The following is a 16,437-nucleotide window of genomic DNA, read 5'->3' as shown; positions in this document are numbered from 1 at the left end:
TTCTCCATTTCAATATAGTTGTTATGTGTGTATGAATCTCATTTGTATATGCATTTTTAAAGTTTACTGATTCCCTACAGAAAATTTGAAGAAAAGATCAAAGTAAAAATCACCCATAAGTTCAACACGAGATAATATTTTTAGAGATTTTTTTTTATCACTAGTAGCATCTCCCTAAGAGGGGCCTAATAAATATTTATTCAATTAATTAATGAATTACTTAAGCTAGTGCTCAGAACTCCTGTGTAGAAAGCAAGAGACTCATGCTCAAGGACAACAACTGTTATGTCTTATCTTTCCCACAAGTGGCCTCTGAGCCATCTAGAGGAAGAAACAGGGAAATATGGGTGAGGGAGGGAACCAAGTGGTCCCTGGTCAGACACATATGGCAAGTGGGCACCACAAAAACGGAATACAGCGTACAGATATGTCCAACTTCTTGGAATAAGGAGGGGGCAGAGAGGTACAGCCTTTCATTTTTTAATTTAAAAAAATTTTTTTAAATATTTATTTTGAGAGAGAGAGAAAGGGAGAGGGTGAGAGTGGGGGAGGGGCAGAGAGAGAGAGAGAGAAAGAGAGAGAATCTCAAGCAGGCTCCACACTGTCAGCACAGAGCCAGACTCAATCCCATGAACTGTAAAATCATAACCTAAGCCAAAATCAAGAGCCAGAGGCTTAACCAACTGAGCCACCCAGGTGCCCCCCACCTTTTAAAGAAGAGTTATTCTGCTCTCCAATAAACATGGCTCAGTCCACACTGGGAATCTGACCAACCAGTTTAGTGATTAGCAGTTCCTCCTTTGATTAGTTAGAAGCTGATGCTAGACAAGCAATAGGAAGGGAGAATTTTCCCTTTTCCACCTCATCCCCAACTTACACTGCTTCCTTTTGACCCATTGAGACTTTCAGCTGAGTCTATGGTCAGGCACAATTGTAGGTAGTGTTCTTGGTGAGGACAGAGACCCACAGAAGTAAGGGAAGCCTGCCTGAACACCATGTGTGCCTCCCTAGACACTTGTCACTGCTCCCTTGCACCTACCTGGGGCCAGTTCAGAGGTCACTCCCAGGAGTTGCTGTCATCAGCCAAGACAGGTCTCTTCCAAGTCAACTCCAAGGCCATTTTCGAATGATGCCAGCGATGTTGTCCACATGGCTTTGTACAGCCAAAAAAGAGTTCAGAGTTCATATACTATATAAATAGCACTAAGTCCTCACAATTTCTCATTAATCCAGACCTCAGTATCTCATGCATCCCACCTTCCCAAAATTCCAGAGTTGATATGGTACCCAAGAATACTGCAAAACCCACCAACACCCACATAGTCTAGAAAATGCAAACACCTTATCCATTGTGGCAGCTGCTAATTCAGCCTTGTTTCCCTCTTTCCAAGCAAAACCAGAGTTTGCAGGTACTGGGCCACATTCAGACCCACGTTGCCACTGCCGGCTGTTACCTGAGAGAAGATGGCAGACGAAGAGCAGAAAGGAGGAAGGAGCTAATTGTGTTTCTTTCAACTTCACCAGAATGAGCTCCAATCTCTCCTTAAAATCCTTAAAATCCAAACCAGAGAACTCATCTTCTAAGAGATGATCTGTGTCATTATGCCTCTCATATCTTGGAGAAAATACAGTTATAAATATCACACTGTCTACTAGAGAATGGCATCTATGAAACACTGCTATTTTTATACAAAATCTAGAAATTTGAACCTATATATTCAAAGCCTTTCATGAGACTTCTATTCCTTATATTTAAAACCTCTCTCTCTCTCTCTCTCTCTCTCTCTCTCTCCATTAATAGTTACCCTAGAATAAAAGAGCCTTATTTTACAGTGTGGGTTTTCCATAACAGAGGACATGAGTTTCTAGTGAACACTAAACCTTTAAGGCCCAGCTGACCCTTTAACAAAGGAATAGATGAAATAATAACAATATAAATAATACAAAGTATTTTTTTGAAGGGGAAGAGTAGATTACATAAAAAACAGTAATAGAAGGGCAAAAAGGGTAATGGAACATGGAAAATAAACAATAGTCAAAATAATTTATCACGAGACTGCACCCTTTGTACTGCCAGCCTAATCACAGGTAGTTCTCAAATTGAATAAAATACATTTCGGGCAAACTCAATACAAAAAATGAACATTAAAACATCACAACCAGTTAAATGGAAGCTCTGGATACTTGACACAAACTAAGTGACCTCATAAGCAACTGCACAAAGCAAATTTTTACAAGAGATGGACTCTGATAGAGGATTCGGCTCCTGGGGTCTCATGAGGGTCCCCAGTTGTCTCCATCACCAGCTCAGCCCAGGGGGCCCTTGGGGTCCCTGCGCTCAGCCCCTGCAGCGCCCTCTGTCGGCGACCGAGTGAAGAGGAGCAGGAAGAAGGTCCTTTGCGCGTGAGGCTGCTTCTGTCCCCATCCCACCAAGGCTGGAAAGGAGCCAGAGAATCCAGAACTCAACTAAAGGATCAGAGTGTCCTAAAACTCTTTGTATGAGACGCAAGAGAATGATGCGAAGCTTATAGGCAGCTCCAAGCTGCAGCGGGCAAGAAGCTAAACCAGATGCAAGATACTAAGAATTTCATAAAGCCTGCGTTTCCCGCCACCTGGAGAAAGTGTAGAAGTGACAGGATAGTTATTGGGATGTTTATGTCAAATTAGGACTGTTTGTAAGACGCATGCCCCTCTTGCTTGACCACCTCTGACACAAGCAAGAGTCTGACCTTGGTGTGTTCGAGAATCTTCTGTCACCCCTCCCACCTCCACACACTTTCCTCTAGGACAGTTCTTGGTCATCTGGTATAGACTCATCTCTGAGCCCTACCCTGAAAAAGATGCTGAAATTTCCAGTTCAGCCAAGTGCCTTGCACATGCCGGTCTGGTGGAACGCAGGGCTCTGCCATCCCAGTAAAGGCTTGTGCTACTAGCCAGGTTAATATTTCTGTGTTTTATGGGATGGCATGTGTGCCTCATTCATCACTTTTTTTCTCTAATGGCTGTGACTGTAACCTGCACCATCATACCACACAGTGTCTGTAGACTTTCTTCCTGCATGGCCTCCCCAACTCAGCTGTATAGTGAAGATCAAAGCTTCCAACTCAGAAATGAGTTTTTCCTCAAGTGGCAACAATTCCAGTAAATTCCAAAGCTGAAAATATTTTTTTTTCATGAAATCCTACACCAGTGGAGTGCATTGTTCCTTTCTCAGGAATTTGCTTGCTGTAAGGCTGCTTTTTTTTTTTTTTTTTTTTTTTTTTTTTATGTCAGAGGTCCCTAAAAGGGACCCAGCATTCATTTGCTGTATCCTAGGTTTCAGAATCAACTGCACCTGGGAAAAGCAGCAAATTCAATATGCAGCATGCCAGATGGCCTGGCATGTCTATATGTGCTTTGAGCTACCACGTCCTGTGTGCCAGGGAGCCAGACTGGTGGGTGGGCTTTCCTGGGCCGGAACTGCAGGTCTGAGTATTCCTGGCCTGCAAAAGTCTCCCCACAGAAAACTGTGGTCCCATCTGCAGCCGACCACGTTAGTCCTGACTGAGCATCAAATTGCGAGAAAGCTTAATGTCTCCTAGAACCCAAGGGGAAATTGGGTAAAGGGAGAAGAGAGGCACCCTGAGGGGAAACATTTTCTACTAGGGACAGAGCAACATTTTCTACTAGGGTGGATTCCTGTACTTCTTACCAGAGAAGCCCACCTCTGAGGAGTCTACCTTGTCGTGCAGCCTATTCACAAGATTAAAACGTGATTGTCTGTGTTATATGATTCCAAGAGAGCCATTTTGGTAGGTTTCTGTGAGCTGTGTCTCTGGAGCTGGTAATGCATCAGTCCTGTTACATATAGCCACAGGAATGTCTGGTGACCATGTATCAGAAATTACACTGCCTCATACTACCATCCCTAAGATCTGTGCATGGTCAAAGATATACCCTGTTAGCCTAAAGGATTAGACTACCCTCCTAACCTCCTGAATAGCCATAGGTATGAAGCTCTGACCTGCTTTACTGTGGTAGTGCATTACTCACACTCCAATGTCATAAAAGCTATTTGTCACTCAGGTCTTCTGAAATAGGCCCCTGACACTTGTTTGTGGTTCTTACCTTGATCTAGTTTCATAAGTCAATATTCAAAATTCTCTTACTGATCAGAGCAGTTCATTTTAAACGTCAGGCTGAGATTGCTTCCCTCCTGTACCCACACACTCTCAACACTGCCCTTCACACATTTAAACCTCTTCCTAATATATCCTTGTACTTCATGGCACCACCAATCTGGAAAAAGTTGGTTAATACCTGAGAAAAAGTACATGCTGCCCTGAAAGACCTCTAGAACACACTCCAGCAGGTCAAGACCTGGCTTAAGACATTTGTAATCAGCATAGAATATAGGGAAGGGTCTCCATCTGACCCTTTCCCTTTATGCCAGGAGCTGTACTTTCTACTTTCTGGAACTTTCAGTCTGTCAGTCCTTCTGATTTACGTGCCCTACCTCAATCCTAAGGAACTCAGTTCTCCAGCATCTGACCAGTCAAGAGCCTTCCCACTACTTGGACTAACATGCAGAGACCTACCCCAGTAATCCAGATTTAGGGATAAAAACATGTGGCACAGAAGGTACTGGAATCTGTGGTGTCATAGCCAATCATGTACACTTGGCCTCTGAGGATCTGTTGGGATCCCTGCTTCCAACTTGAATGCCCCCTGGGAGGCTTAGAGACAGCTCATCCAACTCCACCCAGGAGAGATAACACAAAGAAGGTCAGCAGCTAAGTGTTGCTTTTTCATTTTCAGATTCTCTATTTTTCTAACTATCTCTCTCTCACCAGGGATTTTTTAATTTTATTAATCTTTACAAAGGGCCAGCTTTTGGTTTTCTTGATCTTCTGTGTATGTTTTCTGCTTAATTCGTTTCTGCTCTTATTTGTAATTTTTATGATCTCCTTCCATCTACTTTCGTTGGGTTTAATTTGTTGTTGTTCTTCTAATTTCTTGAGATGGCTGCTTAGCTCATTGGTTTTTAGCTATTCTTCTAGATGTATGCACTTAAGGCTGTAAATTTTCCACTAAGCAGTTTTTGTTTTGCTTTGTTTTGGTAAAATTCTAAGTGAAGCATAACACACACATAGAAAAATGCACAAATTTAAATGAAGAGCTTATGAATTTTCAGAAAGTGAACACATCCATGTACATAGCACCCAAATCAAGAAGCAGAGCTTTACTCACATTTTAACCCATTCTGTTTCTCTTCCCTCCTTCCTATACATTGACGTGTGTATGTGTTTTTTATCTTGCATGCTTTTTTTTTTTTTTTAGTTTTTATTTAAATTCTAGTTAGTTAACATACAGTGTAACATTAGATTCAGGTATACAATTCAGTGATTCAACACATCCACACAATAGCCATTGTTCACAAGTGCCCTCCTTAATCCCCTTCACCTATTTAACCTGCCCCCCCCCCCACCACCTACCCTCTGGTAACCATCAGTTTTTCTCTATAGTTAAGAGTCTGTTTCTTGGTTTTCCTCTTTTAGTCTCCTATGATCATTTGTTTTATTTCTTAAATTCCACATATGAGTGAAATTATATGGTATTTGTCTTTCTCTAACCAACTTATTTCACTTAGCATAATATTCTCTAGCTCCATCCACATCCTTGCAAATAGAAATATTTCATTCTTTTTTATGGCTGAGGAATATTCCATTCCATTCCATGTCTCTGGTATGTGCTGTGTGCTCTCTGCTGTTGTATTTTGGCTGCTTTATCCTTCAGACTGGTCATCTGCAGAGGCTCTCTTTGCTTGCAGTAGGCAGTGTTTTGTCCTTGGCCAGGATGTGACAAGTTTTAACTAGGTGTGCTTGGTCTGCTTATGAAATCAGACCTGTCACCACCTCTACTGGAACTGAGACCCTACAGAACTGTCTGGTCAGGAGACATGGTGTGGGCAGGAGTTTCTGCTGGCCTTCAGGGGAAGGGACCCACCATGCTGGGACTGAGGTACACTTACAGGAGAAGGGCAATCTTGCCAGAGCGCAGAGGTGTAGGACTTAGTGGAAGCCAGCGAAGCAGTCAGTGTAGAGGCTGTGCTTCCTCCCACGGGTGGCTCGGTGTTTATGCTGAGGAGTGGGGAATAGAAATGGTGCCAGTCAGTTCTTTAGTCCTTGAAGACGAGTCTCAATGCATGTGGCATCTCAGGGAAGCACTTCAAGAAGAGTGAATAATCGGGGGCGCCTGGGTGGCGCAGTCGGTTAAGCGTCCGACTTCAGCCAGGTCACGATCTCGCGGCCCGTGAGTTCGAGCCCCGCGTCAGGCTCTGGGCTGATGGCTCGGAGCCTGGAGCCTGTTTCCGATTCTGTGTCTCCCTCTCTCTCTGCCCCTCCCCCGTTCATGCTCTGTCTCTCTCTGTCCCAAAAATAAATAAAAAACGTTGAAAAAAAAAATTTAAAAAAAAAGAAGAGTGAATAATCTCCCCTTGTGTGTCCCAGGCATTTTTCATTTCATTGTTTCCACACTGCCCCCAAGTTCTTTGCCTGCTTTTTCTCTAGGAGCAGTGCAGTGCCCTCTGGGCAGCCAGAGGGCACTATCCCAGCCAAGCCTGCCGACTTAAAACTCAAGACTTCAGGAATGTAGTGTGGGCAGGGACCTGTGCTCGTCTTCTGGAGGAGCCTCTAGCTGCACTGGGACTGAGGGAGGTTTGACTGAGAATGGTAGTCGCACCAGAGCACCGGGGCGTAGGACTTGGAGCAAGCAGGCTAGGCAACCAGTGTCAGGGCCAAGCTGCCCTCCTCAGGTGGCTCTGCACCTATGCTGAGGGGTAGGGGGAGGAAATGGTGCCAACCATCTCCTTTGTCCCTGAGAGGTGCCTCCATAAATACTACCTCTCAGGCATATGCTCCAAGAAGAGTTAACAATCTCCCTACTGTGTCCCAGGTGCTCCTCAGATTGCTGTTTCCATGCCATGCCCCATATGCCCCCAAATTGCTTGCCTGCCTTCTCTGTAGGAGAGGGGCAGCACCCTCAGGGCTCTCCCAGCCAAGCCAGATCTTTAAAACTCCAGTCTTCAAGCCCCACTGATTACTAGAACTCACAAAAATCAGCCCCTCTCGCTTTCCCAGACAATGGCTTTGGGGAAATATTCTCCTGTGTGTTCCCCTCTGTACCCCACTCTCTCTCGCCTTTCTCCTCAACCACGGCTCTCCCTCCTCTGTGGCAGCCGCTGTCTGTTTCAGTCCCAAACTGTGTCTCCACACCTCCTACCTTCCTCCGTGTTGGCTCTTCACTCCCTCTGGTTGTGGAGTTTGTTCTGTTAATCTTCAGGTTGATTTGATAGTTATCCAGCTGTGTCAGAGGGACTAGACCAGCCTAGGGTCCTACTGCCACTGTCTTAGCTTGAGCCCCACACATCTGTGTTTCTGTCTGGGATCATTTTCCTTCTAAAAGGAAAGAGCTGTTGCCTGGATGGCTCAGTCGTTAAGCATCTGACTTTGGCGAAGGTCATGATCTCATGGTTCATGAGCTCGTGCCTGGCTTTGGGTGAGCTCGAGCCCTGCTTCAGGTGAGCCCTGCTCCTCTCTCTCTCTCTCTCTCTCTTTCTCTTTCTCTCCCTCTTTCTCTGCCCCTCATAAGATTCTTTCTCTCTGCCCCTCACTCACTTGCACACTCTCTCCCCCCGCAAAAAAAAAAAAAAAAACAATAAAAGGAAAGAGCCTCTTTTGTGTACTTCTTTTAGTGCAGGCCTACTGGTGATAAATCCCTCAGTTTTTGCTTGTCTGAAAACATCACTATTTGACTTTGACTTTTGAAGAATAATTTCATAGTTGTATGAAATTCTAGGTTAGCTGTTATTTTCTGTAGCACGTAAGAATGTCATTTCTCTGTCTTCCAAAAGTCATCTGTTTGTCTCTGTCATTCCTTTGAAAATAACATGGGGTTTTCTTTCCTTCTGATGCTTTTAAGACTTTCCCCTTTTTCTTTCATTTTTAGCAGTTGAACTATGATGTTCTTATGAGTGATTCTCATTTTGATCTTGAGGCTGGATGGCTAACTATTATCATCTCCTTAAAAGCCTCTTCCCCATTCTCTGGAACCCAGCTATTCCATTGTCCCATATGTCCCTTATTCTCTCCTCTGTATTTATCATTCTTTTTTCTCTTCCTTCACTCTAGATGTATTCTATGAATGCATCGTACTGACCCTTTTCCTGCTGTATTTGCTATGCTGCTAAGCCAATACATTGAATTCTTAATTGCAGCTTTTCTATTTTTCAATAATAAAGTCACTATTTGATTCATTTCTATTGGTTCTAATTTTCTGACAAAGGTTGCACTTTATCTGTTTTCTGCAAATATAAGTCATGGTTTCTTAAAGTCTTTGCTCAATGACTTCAATATCAGGATCCTCTTTCCATTTCCCTTCTTGCTTTTGGTCAGTTGCTTCTGTCTCTTACCATCCTTGGCAGCTTTCTATCCATCATCATAAGCTGCGTGTGAAATGTAGGAACTTTGGCAGTAGCATCTTCCCCTGCAGAAGGTTTGCCCTTTTCTCAACGAGGCAGTGCAGATGCTGATGGGTGGTGGTCCAATTAAAGGATGAGCAGAATGAAGTGCAGTAGAGTCATGGTAAAGCCTCAGTCTCCCTCTAGCTCACCCTGTTCCTAGGGACCCCTCTGCAAGGCTTTCACAAAGAGCCAAGAGTTTTCATCAGGGACCCTTCCCTGACCCTGTCCCTGCCAGGTGTCCTCAGTACCAAGAGAGGGCTCTACTTTTCAGATGTTTTCATGATTGGATTTTTAGACTTTTGCCCTAAAAGCATAGGATTTGGCAAAGGTCTGAGGGGAAACCAGCTGGGTCTTGAGGTCTTCGGTCCTGCCCCTTTGGGCCCACATGGCCAACAGCAGCTCTGCTGGTTTTCTGCCACCAAGGGTAGAGGCTGTAGGTTATCAATTCACCTGACTAGCTCTCCTGTCCAGAATTTGTAGTTGTTGTTTCCATTGTTATGCAGTGCCTTAAACATTTCATTTCAAAATCAGTTTGCCAAGTTAGCAGTAGAAGCCTTAATCTGCTACAATTATTCTAGCAGGAAGAGGAAGTCTAATTTCCTTTTAGCAAATACCCCACATGTACTGATCCTAGAGACCAGAAACACTTGCCTAATAACCAGCACTGAAGCAGGAACAAAATGCATTTATGAGATTGTTTTTGGGTTTAGAATTGGCCCTCCAGCACCTGAAATAAATATTGCCCATAAATTGAACTTGTAACATTATTTTACGTAATGGTTCATTTTGATCAATCTCTCACTTTTGCTGCAGTACCATATTTGAAAGCATTAACATAAGATTTATGCTGCTATTCTAAATAGGAAATTAGTTAAATAATGTTTAGTTCTTTATGTAAAAAAAGATATATCCATTATTAAAATTACTTCAGGCAGAAATTGCAATTAACTATTTTTCATCATAATTTAGCTATTAGAGAAACATGACCTTAGCACATAGCAATTTTTACAAGTTAGGCAAATCTGAAACTCTAAAGGATGTGAACATCTCCTCTGTTTATTCAAAATTTATGACTGTATTTTTTTCAATTATTTTCAAATTACAAAGCTAATATTAGTCCATAATATAGCATTCTAAACCACCTCTGGAAGATATTAATTGAGATAATATCTTTACCAAATGACAACGTTTTGACAAATCAATATGATATCCTGTAATACAATAAGATTTTTTTCTATTAGAGTCATATATTACTTTAATGAGAATTTTACTACAAAAAATATCATTTGAACCAAGTTAAAACACCATATTTCTCAGAAATATTTATAATAGAACAAAGTTGTTTTTTTTTTTTTTGGTACAACCTCTTATGTTTACACTTACATAATTTTCTTTTTTGAATGAGTTCTTGAATGCACGCTGCTAAAATGAAATGTTACAGGACAAGTGTATATAAAAGGTGACTCCTTCAATCTGGTGTAAGTCCAAAACAAGAGCCTGATGCATGAAAAGCTTTAAAACTCTACCTTCAAGATATCCAACAAACAATATCAGTTTTAAAATAAAATTACTTTTCCAGTGTTAACTCTTTACATATGTCATGGAATCTTCAATGTTAGAGGCTTTTTCCATGAACACTAATCCCATTCATTCCCTTTTACTGGAAAACCCTTCCTTTTGTTTTGGTCAAAAATCACAGCTGTTCTCTAAGCTACTCATTTCTTAAGCTCTATTTAATTTTAAAATGAAAAAGCATACAAGTAAACATATTGCTATACAGGATAGACTGGAAGGACCTAAGAAGGTTTATATCATTAGTGTTGATTATTTTTGTAAATACTGCTCTTGGTATTTCCTCTTACTGAAGGTAAATGTTCTTCAGATTCAAATTTTAATTTGAAATCCATTGCTTCTTTTTTTTAATTCAAGTATAACTAATATACAGTGTTATATTAGTTTCAGGTGTACAATATAGCGATTCAACAATTCTATACTTCTCTCAGTGCTCATCAAGATAAGTGTACTCTTAATCCCCTTCATGCATTTCACTTCACCTACCTCCTCTCTGGCAATGACCAGTTTGTTGTCTATATTTAAGAGATTCTGTGTTTTTGTCTGTCTTTTTTTTTATTTGTTTGTTTCTTACATTCCACATATGAGTGAAATCATATGGTATTTGCCTTTCTCTGATTTATTTCACTTAGCATTATAACCTCTACATCCATCCATGTTGTTGCAGATGGCAAGATTTCATTTTTTATGGCTAAGTAATATTCCATTGTGTATGTATACCACATCTTCTTTATCCATTCATCTATTGATGGACACTTGGGTTCCTTCCATATATTTGCTATTGTAAATAATGCTGCAACAAACATAGGGGTGTGTATGTCTTTTCAAATTAGTGTTTTCATTTCTTTGGGTAAATACCCAGTAGTAGAACTATCAAATCATGTGGTCATTCTATTTTTAATTTTTTGAAGCACCTCCATACTGTTTGCCACAGTGGCTGAACCAGTTTGCATTCACACCAACAGTACATGAGGATTACTTTTTCTCCACATCCTCTCCATTGCTTCTAGATCTTTTTGAGCATGTGAAGATATTGTACTCTCTATTACCCTTTCTAAATAACTGTGAGGACTGACTGTCTCACTGTGATTATAACTTCTTGAGTTAAAAGTGCTTTACCTAGATATTGAGGTTATGGTTTACCTTGGCTCACATCTATTTTAGTAGATTTAAGCTCACTGGAATATTAGTAGATTTATAAATCTACTAATGGAATATTGGTAGATTTAAGCTATAAATCTACTAATGGAATATTAGATTTAAGCTCACTGTTCTTGCCACAGAATGTTATTGCATAGATAATTTGGCTCTTTCTGCACAAATAAGTGGTTCACAAAGGAAGGCATTTGTGCTGATCCAAATGTCTAAGTCATCAATTCTGATCACACTTTGATTCATAAGATTTGGGCACTTCTGCATTGCATGCATTGTAACATATGGATAGCTAAAAACTTGCCATGAAGTTCAAAATTCATGGTGTTGGCAGCCTGTGCAATGTTCAGACAGCAATAGGAATGATCACCTTATTCTTATAGAATAAGACTTCTTATTTTTTCTGGGTTGAAGAATTCTATGTAACAAGGTGTTTTGGTTTTCTTTTTTTAGCACATTAAAGCTGTCATTCCTTTGTCTTCTATAGTTTCTGTTGATATTGACTAGCTATCTGTCAAATTATTGCTCCTATGAAGATAATCCAGCTCCTTCCCTCACTGGTTGATGATGTGATTTTTCTTGCCTTTTTCAAAGTTCTACAGTGATGTCTGTGTGCTCTGTTCTTTTTGGATTCATAGGGGTTTTTCCTGACCCTGTAGGAAAAAATGTTTTTTTATAACTTTTGGAACTTTTTGATGAATTTTTAAGTTTTGAAGAATTTTTGGCTTTAGCACCACTGTCTGTCTCCTTTACTTTTGGATTCTAATTTATACATATTTTAGACCACCCCCTAGTATCACATATGTTTCTTACTTCTCTTTTATATTTTATACCTTTTTTCTCTGCATGCTTCATTCTGAACTTTTTCCTGACCTATATTCCAGTTCCCTAAATATTCTCCTGTATTTTGTTTAATCTGTTTTAAACCCATCTAATGAGTACACTATTTCAAAAGTGTAGTTTTTCAGATCCAGAATTTCTGTTTGGTTCATTTTTATAGACTTCATTCTTTGCTGATATTTTCAATCTTGTCTTTTATTTCCTTGAATGTTTTCAGTATAAGTTCAGTTAAAGCTTGTGTCTGATAACTCCAATATCTAGAAGTCAAATGAGTCAGCTTATAATGCCTACTTGTTCTTTCGGTATTTTGTACATTGCATTGTATCTGCAAGTGCCTGGGCAATTTTGATTGAGGACTGGCCATTGTAAATGAAAACTTGTAGAAATAATTTGAGGCTTAGAATGATGTTGTTTCCCTCCAGAGAGGAGTTACATTTCCTTCTGGATGATATCTAGCAATCCAGAATACACTCAGTTGAATTTCAAGGCTTGAAATGATTTGAAGGGTAAGGGCAAGTGTATAGTCAACAGCATATCTGTTCTGCTATTCAGTGTGCCGATTTGAATCGTGAAGGATTACCAGAGTCTTCATATTTGGCAAGCCCTGAACTCTTAAGTTTGATCCCCTTAGCCTTGAAAGTCTGAAAGAAGTTCTTTTCACTTTTCTAGCCTCTCAGCTGCATTTATCAGAATCAACACAGCACTCCCCAGCCCAACTAAAGAAACAGCAACCCCAAATACTAGGTTTATCTCTGAGTTTTCTTTTTATGGATCTTGTCTTCATATTCCCATTGTCTCACTGGATCTCTGATGCCTCCAGGCTAGGATTTCCAATTATAGGGGGGAAAACTTCCAAGACTCTCGAACTAAATTTGAGAGATTAACAATATATATCTTTTTTAGTACAAGTCTGTTCTATGTAATAATTGGAACAGACTTATACTAAAAACGTATTCCCTGTTTTGTTGAAACTCAAATTTAACTGGGTATCCTTTATTTTATCTGGCAACCCTACTTTAGGCAGATTTATTTTCATATTTTTCCAGCTTTTCTAGATGTTTTCTGAATTTACCCAGTACGTCATTACTGGAAGTGGAAGTTTGCTATTGCTAGCTAGTCAATAATCTTGACTTTCTAAAAATTTTAAAAGACAATCACCAGATGGAAAGTTAAGGTTAATTAAATCCTAGCTGCTGTGAACTACATCTGTGAACTTGTATAAGTGGCCTCACATTTTGGCCTCTTTGTTTTTAGATGTAAAAAAGGAACGATAGATGACCTTTGTTGAGGTCTTATTGTATGCTAAGCATTGTGGTAAGCACTTTATTTTTTTCTTTTAAATTTTTTTTAATGTCTGTTCATTTTTGAGCGAGATAGAGTACAAGTAGGGGAGGAGCAGAGAGAGAGGGAGACACAGAATCTGAAGCAGACTCCAGGCTCTGAGCTGTCAGCACCAGAGCCTGACGCAAGGCTCAAACTCACAAACCATGAGATCAAGACCTGAGCCGAAGTCAGACACTTAACTGACTGAGACACACAGGTGCCCCTGTGCTAAGCACTTTAAAAAAAGATTAATAATAATTACCTATACTTCATAAGGATTTTATGAAGATCAAATTAGAAAATAGTATGAATGGCCTCTAATGTTTTCAGTGCTAATTAACTGTTAAGGTCAACTTGTCATAACTTTTATGTTTTTTTATTTTTGCTTTTTTTTACTTGTATTTTTATTCAGTTGTATTAAGCACATTTAACATGAGATGTACCCTCTTAACAAACCCCTAAGTGTACAATACAGTTATTTATAACTGTAGGAGTAATTTCATACAACAAATCTGTAGGACTTATCTTGCGTAACTGAAACGTTACACCCATTGATTAACAACTCCCTATTTCCCTTTCTCTCCCTTCCCCCTGGAAACCACAATTCTGCTCTTTGCTTCCATGATTTGACTATTTTAGATACCACATATAAGTGGAATCACATGGTATTTGTCCTGTGACTGGCTTATTTCACTTAGCATAGTGTCCTCAGGTTTCATCCATGTTGTTGCATATTGCAGATTTCCTTCTTTTTGAAGACTGAATAATATTCTGTTGTTGAATATACTATGTTTACCATGTTTTCTTTATCCATTTATTGATTGATACACCTTTAGGTGGTTTCCACATCCTGGCTATTTGTGAATAGTGCTGCAGTGAACACAGAAGTGCTGACATCTCTTCAAGAGCCTGATTTCAGTTCTTTTGGATAAATAACCAGTAGAATTATATGTCAGTTTCACATTTCTTTAAGTTTTTATTTTAATCCCACATAGTTAATATGCATTCAGGCGTACAGCATAGCAGTTCAACAATTCCATACATCAGCCGGTGATCAGCAGATAAGTGGATTCCTTAATCCCCATCCACCCACCTCCCCTTTGGTAACAATCAGTTTATTCTCTATAATTAAAAGTCCATTTTTTAATTTGTCTCCCTCTCATATTTCCTTTTGCTTATTTGTTTTATTTCTTAAATTCCACATTTGAGTAGAATCATATGGTATTTGTCTTTCTCTGACTTTTAGATAGATAGATAGGTAGATAGAGATAGAGATACACCACACCTTCTTAATCCATTCATTAGTTGATGGACACTTGAACTTCTTCCATAATTTGGCTATTATAAATAATACTGTTATAACATAGGAGTGCATTTATTTCTTTGGATTAATGTTTTTGTATTCTTCGGGTAAATACCCATTGCTGGATGAAAGGGTAATTCTATTTTTCGCTTTTTAAAAAAACTTTTAATGTTTATTTTTGAGAGAGAGGGAGACAGAGCACAAGTGGGGGAGGGGCAGAGAGAGAGGGAGATACAGAATCTGAAGCAGGCTCCAGGCTCTGAGCTGTCAGCACAGAGCCTGACACAGGGCTTGAATCCAAGAACTGTGAGATAATGACCTGAGCCAAAGTTGGTTGCTTAACCAACTGAGCCACCAGGTGCCCCACAATTTTTTACTTTTTAAGGAACCGCCTTACTTTTTTCTACAGTGGCTTTACCTATTTGCATCCCCACCAACAGTGCACAAGGGTTCTTTTTTCTCCACATCCTCGCCAACACCTAATGCTTCTTGTATTGTTGATTTTAGCCATTCTGACTGGTGTGAGATGATATCTCATTGTAGTTTTGATTTGCATTTCCCTGATGGTAAGTGATGATGAACATCTTTTCGAGTGTCTGTTGACCATCTGTATGTCTTTGGAGAAATGTCTGTTCATGTTTTCTGTCCATTTTTTAGTTGGATTATTTGTTCCTTGGTGTTGACTTGTACAAGTTTATACAAGTTCATATATTTTGGAGACTAACCTTTTATTGGGTGTGTCATTTGCAAATATATTTTCCCATTCTGTGTATTGCCTATTAGTTTTGTTGATTGTTTCCTTTGCCGTGCAGAAGCTCTTTATTTTGATGTAGGCCCAATAGTTTACTTTTGTCTTTATTTCTCTTGCCTCAGGAGACATATCTAGAAAAAAAAGTTGCTATGCCCAGTGTCAGAGAAATTCCTGCCTGTGTTCTCTTCTAGGCTTTATTTGTTTGTTTGTTTCAGGCCTCAAATTTAGGTCTTCAGTCCATTTTGAATTTATTTTTGTGTTTGGTGTAAGAAAGTGGTCCAGTTTCATTCTTTTGCATGTTGCTGTCCAGTTTTCCCAACGCTATTTGTTAGAGGGACTATCTTTTTTGCATTGACTATTCTCTCTGGCTTTGTCAAAGATTAAGTTGCGGGTTTACTTCTGGGTGTCCTATTCTGTTCCATTGATCTATGTGTCTGTTTTTGCCCCAGTACCATACTGGTTTGATTACTATAGTTTTTAATCTGACTTGAAGTCTGGAATTGTGATGCCTCCAGCTTTGCCTTTCTTTTTCAAGATTTCTCTGGCTATCTGGGGTCTTTTGTAGCTCCACATAAATTTTAGGATTGCTTGTACTAGCTCTGTGAAAAATGCTGGTAGTATTTTGATAAGGATTACATTAAATGTGTACATTGTGCTTTGGGTAGTATAGACATTTTAACAATATTTGTTCTTCCAGTCCCTGAGCGTGGAATGTCTTTCTATTTCTCTGTGTTGTCTTCAGTTTCTTTTATCAGTGTTTTCAGAGGATAGATTGTTTACCTCTTTGGTTAGGTTTATTTGTAGGTATTTTATTTTTTTAGGGCAATTGTAAATAGGGTTGTTTTCTTAATTCCTCTTTTGGTTGCTTCATTATTGGTGTATAGAAATGCAACAGATTCCTGTATGTTGATTATATATCCTGCAACTTTACTGAATTTGTTTCTCAGTTCTATCAGTGTTTTGGTGGAGTATTTCAAGTTTTCTATACAGAGCATC

The 16,437-nt window shown here is 39.7% G+C and overlaps 1 protein-coding gene across 1 annotated transcript in view; it reads left to right on the top strand.

Annotated features, from left to right (window-relative positions):
- HECW1 (HECT, C2 and WW domain containing E3 ubiquitin protein ligase 1) overlaps window positions 1–16,437 on the top strand; it is a 417,448-nt gene that overhangs the window by 200,143 nt on the left and 200,868 nt on the right.

Source organism: Panthera pardus, unplaced genomic scaffold (genome assembly GCF_024362965.1).
Source record: "Panthera pardus isolate Hobbes unplaced genomic scaffold, ASM2436296v1 HiC_scaffold_8, whole genome shotgun sequence".
NCBI classification, from domain to species: domain Eukaryota; kingdom Metazoa; phylum Chordata; class Mammalia; order Carnivora; family Felidae; genus Panthera; species Panthera pardus.
The sequence above is the reverse complement of the archived record's forward strand: the minus strand, read 5'-3'. Positions and strand labels throughout refer to the sequence as shown.